This window comes from Haemaphysalis longicornis, unplaced genomic scaffold (genome assembly GCF_048455015.1).
Source record: "Haemaphysalis longicornis isolate Haplotype H1 unplaced genomic scaffold, Haemaphysalis longicornis Haplotype H1 scaffold_2, whole genome shotgun sequence".
Lineage (NCBI taxonomy): Eukaryota > Metazoa > Arthropoda > Arachnida > Ixodida > Ixodidae > Haemaphysalis > Haemaphysalis longicornis.
The window spans coordinates 102,926,046-102,946,567 of NW_027526295.1; the positions used below are offsets into that span (position 1 = coordinate 102,926,046).

The 20,522-nt window shown below is 48.0% G+C and overlaps 1 protein-coding gene across 1 annotated transcript in view; it reads right to left on the reverse strand.

Moving 5' to 3' along the window:
* LOC144167278 (uncharacterized) overlaps positions 1-17,510 on the reverse strand; it is a 44,237-nt gene extending 26,727 nt beyond the window's left edge. Inside the window, exon 1 of the mRNA XM_077696602.1 lies at positions 17,406-17,510. The gene's annotated coding sequence lies outside the window, so the exon portion shown is untranslated. The remainder of the gene's footprint in view (positions 1-17,405) is intronic.
* Positions 17,511-20,522: the final 3,012 nt, after the last annotated feature.

Genomic DNA, 20,522 nt, shown 5'->3' on the forward strand with positions numbered 1-20,522 from the left:
CTACTTTTTATGCGAGGAGTCGCCGGCCGCACTGCGAGCGAGGCGAAGCTGCGAGTTTGGGGAATAAAATTAGCCCCTTCTGACGTATCGCGCCGTCCCTACACGGCAGTCTTTCGGCGCGCCGGCCCCCATTATCTCCGGCGGCGATGGGCAGATCGCTATCTATAAAGCCGGCCGTGGTAGTGGCCTACTGGGCGTTTGCAGAAGGTATTTGCCCATTGCAGGCACGAAATGAGTTTCCGTTCGAAACTTCGTTTAGAAGCTACCTTGCGCATGCTAGACGACTGAAACGTTGCTAAGGATCAACGGAAAGCAGCCTCTTAAACTGCGAAAATGCGTTCTGTACTTGACCCAGAAAACGTTACACTTCGAGGTACGCGTGGTGGACACTCGTTTGTTCAAGAGTCGTCTTCCTGTCTGATTAGCGGTTGCAACTGGGCCTCAAATCGAGGACCAAAAAACGGGCCCAGAAAAATAACTGCACCGAAAGATCCTCTGTGGCGGAAATCCGCAAAGAAGAGAACGAAAAAAAAGTAAAATAAAAAAATGCAACACCAGAAGCTGGAAACGAAAATGGAGCGTATCGGAAAGCAAAAATGAGAAGCTGTACAAGAAAAAAAAAAAACAATGCTCTGGTGAACTGCGAATAGAACTGGGTAAAGGCCGTTCTCATGCTATATTTTTATTTCGTATGTATACGTGTCACTATTTCTTGGTTGCCGCTGTGAGCTCGTAATAGGCGTAGGCCGCGTCCGCAAATGGTGGTCAGTCGCGCTGGTCCAGTGATCTGGCCGGTGGCTCACGCCAAGGCCGCTCGGATGGCCGCACGTCGGCCTCATTGTCTTACAGGAGGCCCCCTCAGTCCGGATATCCAGGAAGGCGTTGCAGACGCACGGAAATGCCTAGTCGTCACACGCATGCGCAAGGTCGCGGCGGCTTTTCAGACGCCTCTCCATCTCCTACAACAACCACCAGGTGTCTGGATTGATTGACTGATTGACGCCTTTTTTGGGAAGCCTCAACGCACCCCCCCCCCCCCCCCCCCCCCCCTTCATTTACTCCTCTTAAACCGGTACTGGAGGACCGTTTAAGACTGGAAGCGTCGGTATACCTTCATCTGCGCATCCTGCTGCAGGAATTCCCATTTATTTTGGTGGCTTAATTCTACCTAATTGAATTGACGGTTATGACGGATGCGGACGACACGCCGGGTTCAACTTCAAGGTGGTCGCTTCCCAAGAGATTAGGCGCCATATAGCCTAGCACTATCATTAAAATGGGCGCCGTTCCTGACAGCTAAAAAGCGCCGCATGCTGTCTCTGCACTGCAGAAAACTGGCAAGCCAGCGATGGTGCTAGAACACCTTAAGTACTGTCAGTCAGTACAAGTTTACAGCTCTTGCAGTTGTCTATGTATTTTATGATAGACGTCAGAAGAAAACCACCCAGAAAAGCTATAACGTCGCACTATACAGCCTTCAGACCAATCCCGAAAAGGTTGAACTCCTCAGATTGGTGGCTCGAGTTGGCGGAACATCAACAATGCCGGATTGGTGCTGCTACCATAAAGGCAGCTGGCGCAGTTGTTTGACTTTGTGGTGATGGAGTGAGGCCTGAATCATGTGCCACAATGTTGAGAGGAAGAAGTCACAGTATGGCGTCTGACGCAGCAGCATGGCAGGATTCAAGAATATCATCTCGGTCACTTGCTACACTGTTGGTAGGCAGATGCGGTAGAGAGGCAGCTACTGACTTATGATCACACACACACACACACACACACACACTCACCAGTGCTCTGTGCGCCATTCCCTGAATTGCCGGGAGGAAGAAACTGCCGGCACCCACATACGGTGTCACAATTACATCTACACATGGCAGCACTGTGCGCGTCCCTTTCTGGGTTGTTTGCAGGTGGGAGTGGTAAAGAGCAAGCTTACTCCCTGTTCTTGAGAGAGCTTGGGCTCAGGAATGCTGGCACTGCTCGTTGCTGCACTGTCGGTGGGAAAATATGTCAGCGAGTGCGCTTCTGGCGGATCAGCTCTTGTAAATTCAGCAGCGTCATGAGGAAGTACATGTGGCTGTGAAATTGCTGCTACAGCATGGTCACTCAACTGAGCACCACGGTCGGGTGTCTACGTCACCAGGATCTAGAGGCAGCGGTTTTACGTGTCCAGATGAGCAAACACGCTCGGTGTGGGCAGATTTTACCGGTTTAAAAGCACAATGCTGTGCTTCTTTGGGGACTTCGGATGTTTTGTAGCGGCTGAAAAAATTGAGAATGCAAACAGAACCCCAATAAAATGTTTGCCGATGCTTTCTTATTAAGAAAACAGCTTAGATTCACATTTTTGCTGTGCAGAATAACAATACTCAGTAAAATGCTTTCACAAGCTTTCTTCAATGATAGGCACGACACAAAGCAGTTTAGAGTCAAGTTGAGGTGCTGAGAGCAAAGAAATAAGAACAAGGTGCCTCACTGCAATTAGGGTAACGCTTTGAGATGCTTTTTTTATGAAGAACACAAGGTATATGACGAATGTCAAAGTGAAATAAATTCTTTCTCTCCCATTTTTCTCAGTTTTATGTAAAGTAGATTTTATATGTGTATTTGCCCCGACAGCAAAGAGAGTTAGGGCAGCATCCAGGCCTCAACTTTTTGAATGCATTTTTTCTGCTCGGCTTACAACTTGCATCTTCAAAATCTGCCTAGAATTAAAAGACCACCATAACAAAAATATCTGAAAACCTAATAAGGCGTTTGCGTTTTTCGTTCCTGAGGGAGGGGGATCAACTTTTTTTTCTTGCTTTTCAACCTTTTTATAACTGCTGATTCGGATACACTTGATGTTATCAAAATGTGGGGACTACATTCATATCTCTGGCCAACTCGTGTCCTAACGTTGAAAAGACAAAGCAGGGCGTTACGTTGTATCGTGTTTGTATGGGCGGGAGCAGAATGCGCCGGGTATGCAGGTCTCCAAAAAGGCTGCACCCTTCGCGAGCGAAATCAAGCAAAATAGTCAAAGAGACGCTAACCGTGAAAGAAGTCGTGAGCCGAGCGATCTTCGCCGGATAGGCCGTGAATGATGATAATTAAGCAAGGCGCGGACGTGGCCTTAATGGATGATGACAGGCTTGGCCACGTCGGTTAGTGTACGCGAGCGATACGAATGTATCGCATTAGTGGGCAACTCCCACTGATTAAATAATTCGCCAAAAAATTGTTGCGAGAGCACAGGTAGAAAGCTGAGAGACAGGCAGTGGAGGGTTAGATGCATGGATCGCGGGAGGCTATAATGTATGCCTGGGCGATCTGGGTTCCCGTGCTCTCCGCCTTATCTGTTGCGTCGGCGCCGAGAAAACGAGCCGCTCCGGTTGGAGAAGCGGTCTTCTTGAAGGGTTCGGCGGCTGCTCGGCTGCAAGGTATCCGAAGCGGAACAGTAGCCTCTGCTACCTGCTCGGGTCGCCGCGCGCGCGCCCTTAGCTGCGACGTTGCTAGAACAAATATTATACAAAAAGAAACAAATTATACCAAGCTTGACCTTGTTGGATCCTCTCTCGAAACCCTTTAAGCGTTGCCACTCGCAGCACCATACACGGGCTTTAAACTTTCCTTTAGCCTGGATGATTAAAACGTATTGAAGGGGCTTTGGTCTGCCGTAGTGTTTTCCGACTGGTTTTTACTAGAGCCTGATAAATAGCAGGACCCGATTTGAAAAAACAAAAATAACCCGGCAGTCTTTGTATACCGAAGAAATTTGGCTACGGAATTACAGTCATTAAGTTTTTTTTTTCGTAGTGCGGAAGAAAAGAAATCTTTCGACGTAATATTCGGTCGTTACATCCCCTCCTAGCGTTACGGAGAAATTGATCAAGATCAAGGTCTCGTAGATCAAGTAGTACATCAAGATCTCGCCGCAGAAAAGAGACCGAGATGTAGATGCAGACGCATGTGCAAATGTAGGTAACTAATCGATTAGTGCTTGTCGCATTACTTTAAAAAAGAGCTTTTAAATAGTTTGTTTGATTGATTTATTAATTGGGTTTAACACGCCGACGCATCGCAGGCGATGAGGCGCACCGTAGTGGAGGGCTGTGAATAAATTTTGGATTTTTAACGTGCGCCGAAATCTCGTACACACGGGCGTTTTTGTTTTCCGCCTCCATCAGAAAAGCGGCCGCAACGGCCGGGAATCGAACCCGCGTCCTTGTGCTCAGCAGAAGAATGGCTTAGTCACTGAGCCACTGTGGCAGGGCTAAATAGTTTTCTCCCTTTCCTTTGTTCCCCCGAATACTTATAAAACGGCTGTCATCAGAAGCGGTAATGTTGGATTGGCTCAGAACGCGGACGCGGCATCCAAATCTTGTAAATGCCAGCTTCGATGCTGTTAGTGCGTTTTTTGACGCGATGATGAAATTCATTTTTTGAAGTGACTGAAAGTAAGCCGGCTATAGCACCGCTATTGTCAGGAATGATACATTGTACCAAAAAGGCAAGAGGCCGTATTTGAAAAGTCTTGTAAGGAGGCGGTTTCATTTGTGGGTTTTGCTGTAAGAGTGATTGAACCGGATATTTCCTGGACACGTAGAGTAACCGCACTAGGTTAAAACTTGTCAAATCTATGTTTAGTAGTTTAACTTTTACGTTCTAAAGCATTCGGTATGTTAAAATATTTTGACAGGGCCCCTTTCAAACACTATTATAGTGCTATTGAATCTGGGAGACCCACACATGTACTCAGGTTTGCTGCATACGTGAACTTGACGTGTGTTAACCTGCAAACCAAAGAATATTTACAATCCCCACTTATGTATACTGTGAGAAACTAGCTGTTCGAAAAATGTCACGAAGCTTTATAAGCCAGTGATCGCTTCACTCGTGGGACCAGACTTTGACATGTAGGTTTCTAGGGATCAGTTATGCGCCCTTTATTTGCACCTATTTGGTTTGTTTGTTTGTTATTCACCCTTGCGGATCCTAGGCCTGAAAATTCAACGAGGCAGCGCGGATAACACCTCCATCGCCTCATTACCGACCAATCCCATAGCCTGAAAGACCAAAGCATGATCTGTGTTGTGCAAACACTCGTCATCAACGGGGTCGCATAAGTCGCCATGGGACGAGGGAAACACGTCACAGATCTATATGAGCAAGACAAAAATTTTCATTCGCACTCCGCACGCAGCCTAAACCTAACAATTTCTCGAGCTTGGTGTTATGACCTCAGCAAACAGATCATCGAGGTGCACAAATCCAGGCAATTCGAGAGATCCCTCCTTACGGCTACCGGCTGTTTCGTCTTACGGTGAGTGAGCTAACCGTTACCCGTCTTGCTTTCACCTCACAACGCACCCCTCCCAACATCTGCACCAAGATAACAAATTTAACTTGTCATCTAGAACTCTGTTGTCTCTTCGAGAGCTATTGTGCGCCTGGGCCAATACATGAAGACAAAACAAGGCCTTCCTTGACAAAGGGAATTCTATCATGCGGCACAGATCTGCGAACAGCGCTCGTTCTGTGTGTCCTCTGCCTTTAGTCCAATCCTTACTGCGATGTTTTTAAATATTCTTCACAGTTAAAGTAGCCAACTAGCCCGCTGTAATATATTGACAAGATACCTGCAATGCGTGTGTGTATTTAGGCCCCTATGGAAGAGTGACAACGCCTATCCAGGTAATATATTGTAGCGCATATAGGTGAACCCATGTACTGCATTATGACGATTTTGTATGGTTTGCATATAGGTTTAAACTCTACTTTATTACATCCTAATGTAGTAAGAAAATGTACATATACACTGTGCATAGATGTATATGTAGGTACATACTTGTTTTTGGAATATTGCTACTTCATGTAAGTGTATACTACATGTGCTATCGGCGTTAAAGGGACACTGAAGTGAATTTGTCAAGCTCCCGTTTTTGCTTGCACTGCGTAGACTGGCTCAAATTAGCACACTTTTCATCGTTTTTAAGATTGACAAATTTGTAATTATTTTACAAAGCGCGAAAGAAGAAAAACTACCATGTGCGGTTTGCGGCGGCCGCACCAACTAAAGCTGTGACGTTAGGAGGAGCGGGCACCGTGATTGGACGATGCCCAAGGTGAGCAACCAAACAAGTTTCGGTTTCGGTTCTGTAAAACACAACTGTTGGCGTTGTTGGATGGGCATTCTCAATAACTCAGTAATCATCGTACCGCGCTTCTGCCATGTTGTCAGCTGTAAAAATTCATAAAGATAAGCCTCCTAGGACGGCTTGGAATCGTAGCATTCACTAGCCGAAACCTACGCAGTGCATGAACGCCCTCCGCGTACCCGCAGACGCCCAAATGTCATGCGTTTTTCCCCCATATTTGGAGCTTGCCTCCCTCATGCCTGTATCGTAAAAAGCGTGTTCGCACCAGGCCAAGGGTCTGTTCATTCTGGCCTGTGCCCACTGCCTGCAAGCAGTCGGTGCTTATGGCAACAGCACGCCAACGAGAACTCGCTAGCGCGCCAGTGCCAGCCTGCGCGCGTTTTGTGAACTAGTTCGTGTAGCCATGAACGTTGCGGCCCAAAAAAAGGTGAACTCAATATAGAAAACATCGGCGGAAAACGAAAAAGTTAACTTGCAGAAAAAAAAAAGCACGTACCGGCGGGGATTCGAACTCCTGACTTGCAAAATACTTGCGGTGGCATATCTAACGCCCCAAAACCACTCGGCCACGGAGCGGGCTCTACTGTTTTTTCTTTCTTTATTGCCGGTCTTCGACAGTGCAACACAACATAAAGGTACTACAGAAAACACACAATCTACAAAAAGGCCGCCATGCCATGATGGACTGGCGTTTTCATTTAAAATTCCCTAAGCATGGCGAGGGGTTCCACCCTTGGCAACCACTCAGGAACCGAAAACTCCGCTCTCTGAATTTCAATGAACTTGGAAACAGTTTCGCGGAAATATTGTCGCGTCGGCCGCGCGTCTACATCACAGTTGAGCCATGCCATGTGCGACCGCCAAATACTGTGCAGGCCCAACAACATGACGAGATCGTACGGCACCCCATCCTCTCTCACTGGCCATGCTAATATAGGGTATATATTGTACAACCAGTTTACACTTTTATTTAGTTTTGGCATTTCAAGCAGCTTAGGTGACTATTTGTTGTATTGCGCTCGTGCAGTAAGCGTCGCCCGAGTTTCCACAATAGCTCACGTCTAGCAATTGCATTTCGTAGACGGAAAAGCGTTCGCAGATGCGTAGTCGTGCTGCTGACCGCTGTGCTTGTTCGCCCAGCGCAAAAAAGTGCTTCCCGCATCCTAGTTTTACGCGGTACGGTAAAAATATCAGTTGATTTCATTTCCTTAGTACCTATATTGACTTCGCTGACTCTTCTCCCGCCTTCAAGAGGCCTTATATTTTTCTACTGGCGTACCAGTCAGCGAAGCGTCGCATGTGCGCTTGTGCAGCGCTTGTGTGAAGCGACCTTGACTTGGAGCTAGATAAAGTGTACAAACTAACCAAGTAAAGAAAGGCAGATTCTACCATTCACAAACGTGTCCTGGCTTCGTTTCAACTGAGCGAACGAATTGCGACGACCCGTCGGCGGCCGGCGGACGAAACGCTGGGCCGACTGACTGTCTGAAGGCAGGGGAGCCGTGCAGTAGCGCAGCCAATTGCGAGCTCGGCTCCTCTCGACGTCACACGAAAACGCCGCAGAAAATGGGCAAGCGTAAAGAGAGGAGGACAGCATTTTCGAATTAATTTTTCTACTAAATAAAATCGCGTAAACGCGCCCAGGGTGGTCGAAACATGGTCTGGGGACTCCGGACTACAATTTGCGCAAGTAATCCCGCAATGTTTACATATCACTTCAGTGTCCCTTTAAATGAAACGCGAACGCGAAAATATGAACCTGAACACGCAAAATTGAAAAATACTCTTTGTATAGTTCATATCATGACACGCTATTGGTATATTTGGAAATCCACTTTTCCCAACTTTGTTTTTCTAACTAAGCCATTTGTCATTTTGGCCTGCGGGGAAAGAAATCGCGCTATTTGTGCGTTCAGGTTCTTATTTTCGTGTTCGCGTTTCATTTGACGCCGATAGTACAAGGTATATTGTACCCTTGGAATTCACAGGTTATTTCAATGCTTGTCATTTTCAGCGTTAATTTTTCCCCCACGATTTTTATCCACTGCCACTGTACAACTTCCATACGACAAACTTTAGACTAGCCAGTTCCTTTATTGGTTTGGGACAATTTCTCCAATAAACTATACTTTCCTTCCTATCTCCCCCATCCCTCGCCATATGCATCCTACTCATAATCAAAGCCGACTACAAGCTCGTGCCACCTACCTGCGGTCCACATACAACTCGCCACCAGACAACACGCGATATATCGACGCTTATTGTTAATCCACCAACCCAGCACACGACCTCTGAGTTGTCGACTTCAAGGGAAGACTTCTAACAGCAATGAAGTGACACACGCTGTGGTCCCAGATCTAGTACACGTAGTCATTGCCGAAGATGGCAAAATACCAGCGCAAGCACCTAAACACTACTTACGGTTCGTTTGTGGCTACACCGACATGTCGGAACACATTTCACACGAGCGCCGAAGCATTGACAACAGCATCGGTGAATAACGAGAACAAAAGCAGCTTCGCTCTAAAGACGCGAGACAAACGTATATCCACCCCCCACGCGTCTGAACCTTAATCTACCTCCCCGCGACCGCCCCCCCCCCCCCCCCCTTCCAATTCCGCATATCTTTACTCCTACTGTCCACTCCCCGAACCATGTACCCTGTTCTGTATGGTGGGAGAGTGCCAAAAAACCGCAGCGCAATTTCTTTCCCATTTCTTTCCCTTCCAAAGATTAGAGGAGGGTCTGCCTGACCAGCTGAAGTTTCCGACGTCCAGTTCACTCGGTGACGTGAGCAAGGACGGCCAATAAAAGCTAAGGCATGCCGAACTGGGGCCGCTTTGGGCCGCCAGGGCCCGTGCCTTGAGGTCTCATGCTTGTTCAGTAATCAATCAATCAATCAATCAATCAATCAATCAATCAATCAATCAATCAATCAATCAATCAATCAATCAATCAATCAATCAATCAATCACCTCAATTACCCTGGAGACATACAGCATCGACGTTGCCGAGGAACTCACAATGATCCTGTCCTCCCAAACCCAACCTGAATACGTCACTATCTTTACCGACGCCCACCATCAGCATGTCGTCACTGCCAAAAGGGCCGCATCTCAGCTGTTGCCCTAAGGATTCTTACCTACACTGTTCTTTGGCATCCACATCGTGTGGACTTCAGGGCACGCATCACTCGTGGCGCGCCGCTCGATCCGACGTGATCTATGTGGATGCAGCAGAATATAGACACCGCGCCGCATTCGCCCTTGCAGTTATAAACGACCCGGACAATACCCCTCTAGACTCTCTAACCTTAAGTACTCCCCATCCCGCCACGGCGGAAGAAGCGGCAAAGGCTGACCCCCTCCCTCTCCCAAATGCCGATCCCCTCGATAATAATCTCCGATTCTAAAGCGGCCATTCAAAATTTTGCCAACGGCCATGTTTCGCCACAGGCATCCAAAATTCTTCGACGCCACCCACCCGACTCCCCGGTATAAATTGTCTGGACTCAGGCGCACGCTGGCCTCGCGGGTAATGAGGCTGCCCACAATACGGCTCGAGGGATCACAATCCGAGCCGGAGCAAGCCTCGAACCCTATCACGGAGCCAGATCCGCCAGAGACAGACATCTTACGTACAAAGAAATAACCGTTCATTACCGCCTTAACCACCGTAGGTACCCCCCGGCTCACGTCAACCTAACTAATTCCGAAGAACACACGTGGCGTCTCCTTCAGACGAACACGTTCCATAATCCCGCTATACTCCACCGAATCCACCCTTCACTATACCCCTCCCCTGAATGCCCTGCATGTGGAGCCCTCGCCACCCTTCCCCACATCTTTTGGGGGTGTCGTAAAGATCCCTTTCCCCTAATTTCCTCTGATGAGCAGTGGGAGGAGGCGCTGGGGAGCTCAGACCTAGAGGTACAAACCTCCTTGGTCACCAGAGCTGCCGATGTCGCCTCCCGGCACAAGCCAGCCGCCACAACCGCCCCTTGAGCCACATAAAGCTCAATAAAGATGTTTTTTCTCTCTCTCTCTCTCTCTCTCTCTCTCTCTCTCTCTCTCTCTCTCTCTCTCTCTCTCTCTCTCTCTCTCTCTCTTTCTGCCTGCGTGCTTATACTCCAGACATCCTTGAAAGCTTTTAACTCGGACGACCATGCGCAGCGCTATGTCTGTACCACGTCGACCAGGGACATTGTGGGTAATTATCGGCATAAACAATTTTTTTAATTGCTATAGTATGCTCGTTGGCATGAATACTATGTTACAAGTATAGGTTAACGCCCGTTTCGCGAAGAAACGCAAGAAGGGAGTGGTGGTGGGGTCCCCATATCCACCGACGAAGGTCAGGTGGTCTGCCAGGTTGGAGACCCGTGCCTCGAAGGTGTCGTGTCCTGGCCGCTTGAAATGAAGGGCACGTCCATAGCAAATGTTGAGTGTCCCCATCTTCGGCTGGAGCAGTGCAAAAGGGGCAGTTCTGGTCGCACGGGGCATGGTAGCGTGGTGGCCACTCCCGGGAAACAGCGGGAGAGAGGGCTACACCAATACGAAGTCTTCGCAGCAAGACCTCCTCCCAGCGAGCGAGTCTGCTAGGGAGGTCCCTTCCACACGGTGGAATTAGAGCTCGTGTGGCGTGACGAAGATCTTTTTTCCTTTGGAAAAACTGTCCTGGGGTATCTAGTGCCCGTAAAGGCAATGGTCGTGGAATAAATGCAGTGTGGTAGGCACCATCCGCCGCAATGTGAGCGGGAAGTGTATTTCGCCGGACCCACGAGAGCCGCAGAGGGCAGTGGTACGTATCCACTATGTCATGAATGTCCCTCGGGATAGCCGAGTTGTTATTCACTCGACGTAAATCACGTATAGCCGCCGTGGAGTCTGTATTAATTTGTAAAGTAGTACCTCCAGGGGCTTGATGAAGAGCGGGAGTTAGTGCTTTTAAGCCGTCCCGGATAGCTGTAAGCTCAGCCAGCATAGGCGGCAGGGTGCGGGGTGTTTCGTAGAAGCACGTTTGACAGGCCTCTGGGTGGGAAGGACATTGTAGTGTTTGGTCACCACGTCGTCCTTGGCCTCAGCGTCCACAAATGCCTGCACAACCTGGAGTCGAGACTCAGCCGCCAGTTCTTGTGCGACCGCGAAAAGCGTATCAGTATGTCCATTGCATCAATTGTGCAGTCGCGTTAGTGGCCTGTTGTCGGTCACCTGGTGGTATAGCCAAGGTGGCCTAGTAACGAAGCAGGCTGGAGATGTGGGTAGTGAACGACCCATGTAGTTTCCTAACGCCGCTGCCTCCACAACAAAGGTGAGTTTATGCATGCGGGCGGACCGATGCTGTTGGACAAGCTCGTTCACGGTGTTAACTATGAACGTTCTGAACAAACCTTGCTTCCTAAACTTGGGACAAATGCGTTTCCCTGCGCAAATCAACTCCCCGCATGCTATATTTCCCAGTTTTCCACAGCCGGCACATTCTGCCTACTCCTCTCCACACTATACCACGTAGTGTGGAAGTTCTTTTAGACACCTGTTTGTCTCCTTTACAGACCCCTTGCCGAGCGCAGTTGGAGGGCCAACTTGAGCTGGTCGCCCGGGTGCGGCCTGCTGCACGTGCGCAGGACATCCTAAACTGAGGACGTTGTCCCCGCAAGGACACCGCTAAAGAATTTCCTGTTTGCCCTTTTAAAATAAACGTTCATCTATTTTGTTCCTCATGTTATCCTTTTTCATACAAGAAACAGGTTTGTTACATAACGTGTATAGGGAACCTGAACGTGCAAGTGCGGTTAAACCAGCGCCGAAGGTAGGCTAGCAATTCTGGAAACAGTTCCTGCATTCTTCAAGCGATAATTCACCCACACAGGAAATACACATGCTGCAAGTACTGTCGACATGCCCTGACCAAACTGCTCTTGTAGTGTGGCCCAACGTTTTCAGCAGCATCGGGCGTTTGAAGCCAATACAACCGCTCCCTTTTTTTTCAATATTGATCAAAAAAGAGGAAACATAATTATCGGGTGTAAATTCAGCATGGCAAATTATTCCTTTCCGCGCCAAATATTGTTTTGTGCGTAGACGTATATCTCCTCCTTCACGCGTGCTTTGAAGTGAATGTTTTGTGACCCGCCATGGTGGCTCAGTGGCTAAGGCGTTGTGCTGCTGAGCACGAGGATGCGGGTTCGATTCCCGGCCGCCGCAGCCGCTTTTCTGATGGAGGCGAAAACCAAAAACGCGCGTGCGTTTGAAATTTCGGCGCACGTTAAAGATCCCTAGGTGAACAAAATAAATCCCGAGCCCTCCACTACGGCGCGCCTAATCGCCTGCGTTGAATCGGTGCGTTAAATCCTGCAATCAAAAATATAAAAAAATGAATGTTTTGCGGCCACATCTGCTGCTGATTTAGGAACAGATTACGTCTCTTCTAGCGACTCTTTCCATTCTCCCCACGTTCCTTGGGGACTGCCCTCACGAACGTAGCGAACGTGCACGCCTAAACCCACACGCAAGAGCGCAACGATACGGCTGCTGCTTTCCCAATACTCTTAACACGTCTTAAGCCGTGCAGCCCAGCTGCAAGCAATATATCACAGGTATTATCTAAGAGCGGAAGCTACGTGTTCAGGATTTCCTGCGGTACCCGAGCCTATCGCGATGCAACACAACAAACCTTCTATATCTGCCGCCCGCTTTAACACACTAGAAAATAAATGGTTGTATTTTTCTTCGCGCGTGGAGTTAGCGAATATGTGAATCGTTCACATCAATTCACGCGTTATCCAGCATGGAACAGCAGACGTTGTGTATTGAACTTTTGCTTGTTCACCACGTTCGTGCAGTCGAACGCGACAGCGCTGAAATGTGCCAGGTGATAGCGGTGGTGCTGGCCTATAAAAATGGCGCATATCGAATTAGCGCGATGCGGCAAAGCAGAATTGGTTTTAGTCATGGAAACCGACTAGATAAGACGCACATACTTGCGGCGATTGTTTTTGTCTTTGTTTTCTTTTTCTTTTTCTCTAGAATTCACGCCCTCACACAGTTTCTGTCGCGCAGTGAAGCTTTGCTGGAGGAAACGACCAGGAAGTAACGTCTGAAAATAGCTGAGGTCATACCTTGTTGGAGCTGCGGCTTCCGCAATGTGACCACCGCAACAATTGACACTAACACCACCCGTGGCACAGGCAAAGCGTGCCATTTCAATTTTGAATCTAGGTTTAAGTAGAGAGAAACTTCCGTTCCCTTTCCTGCAGATGCCCCGCCACAAGATCCCGAGGAATGCTACTTATCAGAGAAGATATTGAAAAATGTGTAGCCATGATGCAACAGATGTATTGCCCTTACACCGACGAGGCATCGCACCTGCGATAACAGAACTCGGACTGTACTCGGGTACACTTAAGAAAGGCAATAGCTCTGCGGTGTATCACTCCACGGAAGCGACGAACCCAGATGTCAATGTGCGCGCCCGTGAGTTAGATCGCCTGCTTTTCCTCCCATAGTTTTTTGTCATCGCTGCAGCAATTTGTGAGGAGATTAAGTAAAAAAAAAAAAAAACTACGAGAACGACTCGTGTCATGTTCAAAATGCCCGCAGTAGAGCACTCTGCGCCGTGCGGAGGGACATCCGGCTGCGGTGATGAGGCGCAGGAGCAACTTCCGTTAGAGAAGCTAGAGAAGTTAGAGAAGCTCAGAGTAAAATATGCTTTGAGATGAGGTTGAGGGCAATGAATCAACGAAGGTGGGCAGCTAAGGTTTTTAGGTACCTATACTTAAAAAGCGTGGACACGCAGTGGTTAAGAAAGACTAGAAGGCTAACGACGAAATACGGAAAGAACCATGGAGAATCCAAAACAGCCAAGGTAACCAAAAAAGAGTCAAGGCAGATTGAAACGAATAAATGGAGAGAAAAAATAGAAGCTAAAACGTCGTTAGAGATGTACAGGGCTGAGAAACTGAACATCAGAAAGGGAAATTTCTACGATAATTCTCAGGGCAGTGCTTTGCTTTTTGAGGCTAGGGCAGGTTGCCTGCGAACTAAGAGTTTTGTGGGGAAGTATTCACAAAGTGTAGGGGTATGCGGGGTCCGCGGAAAAGAAACAGAAACTATGCGGCACACAGTGTTAGAATGTGAGGGTATATATCCAAATCTACATGAAGGGAATATTGGGCTTCCAGAAGCCCTAGGATTTAAGGGTATCACAGAGGAAGTTAACTTCAAGGCTGTCGAGGGGACGAAAAGAAGATTAGAATGCTGGTGGACGAAAAGCAGAGAGGGGAATATTGCCTATGACAGTTACGACCTGTAACAGGGAAAAAAAGTATTTCGTGCCTAATAAGCTTTAGTGCCTGCCCTAAGCAGCGCTAGTATTAAACCAAGAGTGTAAAACATGGTTATATTAGCCCTTTTTGGTAAGATGACATGTCATCACCCCGCTTCAAAGGGGAAACCAATATCAATCAATCAATCAATCAATCAATCAATCAATCAATCAATCAATCAATCAATCAATCAATCAATCAATCAATCAATCAATCAATCAATCAATCAATCAATCAATCAATCAATCAATCAATCAATCAATCAATCAATCAATCAATCAATCAATCAATCAATCAATAAATAAATAAATAAATAAATAAATAAAAAAATCAATCAATCAATCAATCAATCAATCAATCAATTGATCAATCAATCTATCAATCAATCAACCAATCAATCAATCAATCAATCAATCAATAAATAAATAAATAAATAAATAAATAAATAAATAAATAAATAAATAAATAAATAAATAAATAAATAAATAAATAAATAAATAAATAAATAATTCAATCAATCAATCAATCAATCAATCAATCAATCAATCGTTGTCGTTCTCAAGTTGCAGACTAGTAGAGTATGAAGCTTGATTACGAAATGGGTGGCAGTTACTGGGCTGAACGGACTCAATACGCAAGACCCCGATGGCTTTTAGGCAGAGATAAATGAATCAAATTTTAATTCCCTCCTACATTGCGGCGCCTACCTGCCTTAAAGAACTGCCTCTCTCTCAAGCACGGAGCCCATTAAATTTTCTTTCGTTTTCTGCAACAGCTCAAGGTAGGTACGTGCTGTGGGCGCGCACGCATCAGACAGTAAAGGCTGAACGCGCGTCGCATCAGCCGGGTGAGATACTTGGTCTTCCCCTCGCCTAATCGAACGGCCAGCAGCACAAGACACAACCCTTAATCCAGCAGCATACAGCGCCTTTTGCACGACGCACCGGCGTCTTCTTAGATGCACCGTGAGAGCGGAGACGGCGCACACACACGGCACGGGGGAGCTTGATGCACCCAAGGACTACCGAACCGACGAAAGGGGCGGGCTTCTTTGGTGCCGGTCATGCATTACTTCGCCCTACATGCGCTTCCTGCTCCCTTGCTGGACGCGGGCCATCCCCCTATTTGACTTGGTCCGGGCCGTGCCAGACTGCTGTATAAACACCGGGTCCGCTTCAGCTCACCGCGGATACTTGCATATGAGCCCCCGCTGAAACGGTGCTGCAGAAACGAGCCTGGAAGACGAGTCTGGAAAACGGGTGGCTGGAAAAGAGTCCCGTACAGAGGCTTCGGTGTCCCGTGTGCTCAGGTGTTGCTTATAACAGGAGACAGAAGTGCACTGGTTCATTCAACAACATTACTATAATTATGCGTACTGCGAGTCCGTTAGGCGGTCCCGCAAAAGATCGACTAATAGATAATCTAGGCAATGATTTGATTGATTGTGGGGTTTAATGCGCCGACGCAGCGCAGGCGATGAGGCGCGCCGTAGTGGAGGGCTCCGGATTAATTTTGGCCACCTGGGGATCTTTAACGTGCGCCTAAATGTCGTACACACGAGCGTTTTTGCTTTTCGCCTCCATCAGAAAAGCGGCCGCCACGGCCGGGAATCGAACCCGCAACCTCGTGCTCAGCAGCGCAACGCCTTAGAATCTAGGCAATGCAAGAACACCGCACATACAACATCCCAACGCTGAGCGGTGGTAGCCGGAGCTGACCAGTGAGGGCGAGCAGAAACAACGAGCTCGGATACAGCGTGTCAAGCAGGCGACACAAGCAAGCGGTGACCTGGCAAAGGACCCGACCACCAGCAACAGGGTGACACAAGCCCGCCACGACAAATAAAGCAACAAAGAAATATTCAGTTCAATTCAACGGCAAAACACACCACAGGCCACAATTGATGAACGGGCAGCGCTGGCCGGTTTGGTGTTAATGTTGTTTTTCATCCCCCAATAACATGAGTAAAATTTGTGGTCAAATAGATAGAAAATTAGCGCAATGTGATTTTTAAGTAAGAATGAAAAGTAGCGTTAAGCAGTCCCCCTTTGTTAATTGTAAAATCGGAGTTTTTTTTAATAAAATTAATTTTGATTGTCGACACGTGTACATCGGACAAACTTCTCGCTGTATAAATATAAGATTGTTAGAACACAAAAACTAACTCAAACACAAGACATATTCGCTCGTCACCAAGCACTGTTCTGAACACGAGTGCGATCCGATTTTCATGACACCACCACGCATGCTTTCGGTGCACGGCAATCACATCACTAGTGAAATTATTTAGGCATATCATATCAGAAAAAGGCGACAAGTATGTATCAGCGAACCGCCGATAGCACTGCACGAAAAATATTCATGGTTTTTCGACCTGTCCTTGTGTTCAAGATGAGTTTGTTATAATCTGGTGTACGCCATGATGTAAGAGCACGTTGGTTCGGTCGTAGCACTTATGTTTGCGTTTTCTTTTCCATAAAATTAGTTGTGAGTACAGCCTCGTCCCGTCGTATTCTTTAGCTCCTGTCTTTGTATATTACGATGAAGCTCAAGATGCATAACCAGTACCAACTGTCCCAAATGTCGATCCTTTTACAGCTTGTTACAGCTTCGCTGGTTAACTATCTGTACGGGGTTCATGGGCGTATTTCTTGATTAAAACATGGCGTGAGTTCAATCGCACAATGCAGAACCTGGCCACAAACAATGGTTCGACCAATTCGCGCCATAAATAGTCTGTACGATCCGTACTTTCGCTGGCAGAATATCTCGTAATACTAAACAATGGACTATCGCTCCTCCCATCCTCAAGGTGCGGATAAAAGGGTTCATGTAAAAACACGCCCAAGGTGTTGTTATCTAAGCCAAACAAACAAACGTTAACAAATTGGCCTTCTAAAAACAGGATGGTACGTGCATTCCCGAATGGAGGTACTTACATCAGCACAAAGAGAAGATGCATGTTGCGTCTCTGTTCGTTCCGGTTTTCGATACGCTTCCACTTCCCAGTGCGCGCGTGATCTTGGCCCGAAACGTGCGATTGCGTGCACGTGACCTGCGTGCGAGATTTGAGTTTACCGCGCGCGCACGCAGTGGTGGTCAGCGGATGCGGCCAAACGCGCCCCCGGAATGCGACGCTTCCGTATGCGCGCTCGTCGATGGCTGAGGTGGAAGAAGCGCACGTGTAGACGCGTTCATACGCTCTGCCAGCTGCTTGCCTATGCGTGCCACACTCGGACCTACGTAACCCACTTCTTCGGACGCCCCGCACGCGTGGTTACGCACGTCTTCGGGAGTACAGGCACGGCTCTTTCTAAAGGATGACCATCCGAACGCAGCCTCGAGACCCCCCCCCCCCAAATAAGTTAGTTGTGTCTTCCCCTATACGACTTTAATGAACGACTGCTTATTGCGCATGCCCTACTGGGCCCGTTCGCGATCCACTGAGTGGAGCGTTTTGACTCAGAGAGGGCAAGGTCACGCTCATGAGGCTTTTGTGGCCGTAATGTGGTAGGTCTTGGCATAGAGAGAGACTGAGTAGCTTTGTGATCTTCAGCAGGTTGTTACTGCCGTGATGTCGTCTAGGCGAGAGAACAGCTGAAAAAAAAAAAAAAACATAGCTACCTGTAGTCATTCATTATAGTATACGAGCTCTCTTTAACATTTCTTCAACGTTTCGCTGCGCGGATAGAGGGCTACGGTGTGGTTCAAATATATTGGCACTGTGTAACACAGATTGTCGCATCGCTAACACCGCGAGAATACATACGTTTCTCTAGTTCGCCTCCATACAACCGCCACAACCGGAACCTAACAGGCGACGCAGTTTTTGAGCAACAGAACGCCCCGAACACAGGTTTATCAAACGGCGAGGAAAAATTGTGTATGTCCGCGTCCACGGGGAGGCTTGTCTTATCCGCTAGTGTACGTTGCGTGAAAACGTGCTGAAGTTCGAGTGTAGCCAGTATTGCGTTAGGACCACACTGACTCCATTCTGCTTTGCTTCGACTTCCGGTCCAAGCTCTATCGCCGTTCACTATCGGGCAACGTGCAGGAAGTGGAAATTGTGTAGGCGCGCCATGTCCTCGGTCTGTTCGCAGATCACCTTCCAGTAACCTCTCTGTGCTACTGTTGGGGACATACCTATGAAACTTGCCGATAGCCCATTCTAGGCACGCGTGCCGGGAGGGGGGAGACCCGGAGAGCAGCGATAAGGCGTGTACTACGCTGTGCGTGATAGCTGCTACAACGATTGCGTAATGGCTGTTGCTCACGCAAACAGCAGGATCATATGGCTTGTAACGTCTAGGAGTTTGTATGTTGCAGGCAAGCACCATCTGGTTCAGATTAATTCAGTTCGAGCTGAATGAGCTGAAGGCGCTGCGTGGCTGAGCTATTAGAAGCAACTGAAGTGTTTTCATTCATTCATTCATTGCGCCGTAAGATGCGTTCCATGTCATACCCCATAGCCCGGTTTGTTACTTGACATACTCAACAGCATTACCTTTATAGGTACCAAGAAAATAGTTCGGTGTTTCATTGCTTTGACCTTGCCACAGTACATGTGTAGTGAAAAGCATGGAAGCGATAACAGTGCGCTATATAATGATTTGCTATCAATCCTAACGTGAATGTCAAAAGACATTTCTAGGCATTCGACCACTCCAGTGTTTAATTACATGCGTTTAATGTCTGCCTCGGCTATATAGCTTCACCTTTGTTGCTGTTGCGAATACATTTATGTTGTTTATCGAGGGACGGTTTAGTGGACAAACAGAAAATTAGACAAGCAGGGAATGAGACAAACAGAAATGAGGCACAAACAGAAAATGAGACACTGTTACACCCGCCACGGTGGCTCAGTGGCTATGGCGTTGTGCTGCTGTGCAAGATGACGCGGATTCGATTCCCGGCCGCGGCGACCGGTTTTCTGATGGAGGCGAAAAGTAAAAACGCCTGTGTGTACGATATTTCGGCGCACGTTACAAATGCCCAGGTGGTGCAAATTTATCCGGAGCCCACCCCTACTGCACGCCTCATCGCCTGCGTTGCATTTGCTCGTTAAACCCTACAACCAATCAATCAATCTTTAAACTGTTACGACAACAGTTAAATTTCGCCTCTCCATCTTCTTGGCGAATTGATGGAGACGAAATAGTGATGTTCTTTTGATGCACGAGCCGAGAGGACGATCTCGACTCGCTCCGATGACCGACGACCGATGCTTGAAGCGGGTGAGGGATGAGGACTGCCTTCCTTGCTGGATGCTAGGTTTATTTACACTATTTACATTACTCCAAGTTTACATCAGGTCGGAATGACGGTTACATTGCCACTCTGCCAGCAGCAGCCTGTTCGGCCGAGATCTATACTGCTAGATCCCTCTCGACCGACCCCAACCAAAACCCAACACTCCCGTTTTGATGCCAAAAACCACGCCTCCAAATGGGGCGTTCAAGCAAGAGCGAAAAACCCTTTCAAAACAATTAATATGAACCATCGATTGGCCACACGGACCAGCCAATCCCACACACATCCCGACCTGCGGTCACGTGACACAATTGTGTCACGTGACACACTCTCTCTTATGCACTCATAGTGTGTTTCCCACGCACGCCATTGCACCCGACAAGCAAATACAGGACGTCTGCAGCCTAAAGTCACTGACAACGTGGAGTGGACACACCATTATGTTGAGGGGGCGGCCTCTCCTCAAAAGCCAAGCCGAAGGCTTACAGTGGTGTTCACGGGCTAACATCCTCCCGCGACGCCTTGCCCCGTCTGCGCGCGCGTTGGGACAATGAGGGTTGCTAATCCCCTCCCAGACTAAGGGGCGCCGCCGCCCGCCTGAACAGTCCACGGGAAGAGACGCTGCAAGCCCAGGCGACCGTCTTGTTGAATGAGCAGCCGATATTCCTTACATACAACAACAACAACCACAACAAAAACATTAACACCTTCCGGACAATAGTGTCACTTAGACAGCTGCCGTTGTAAAACGGTGCAAACTCCACTCATTTTCCAAGGCACGAAAACGTTCCAAGAAGCGGTCTAGT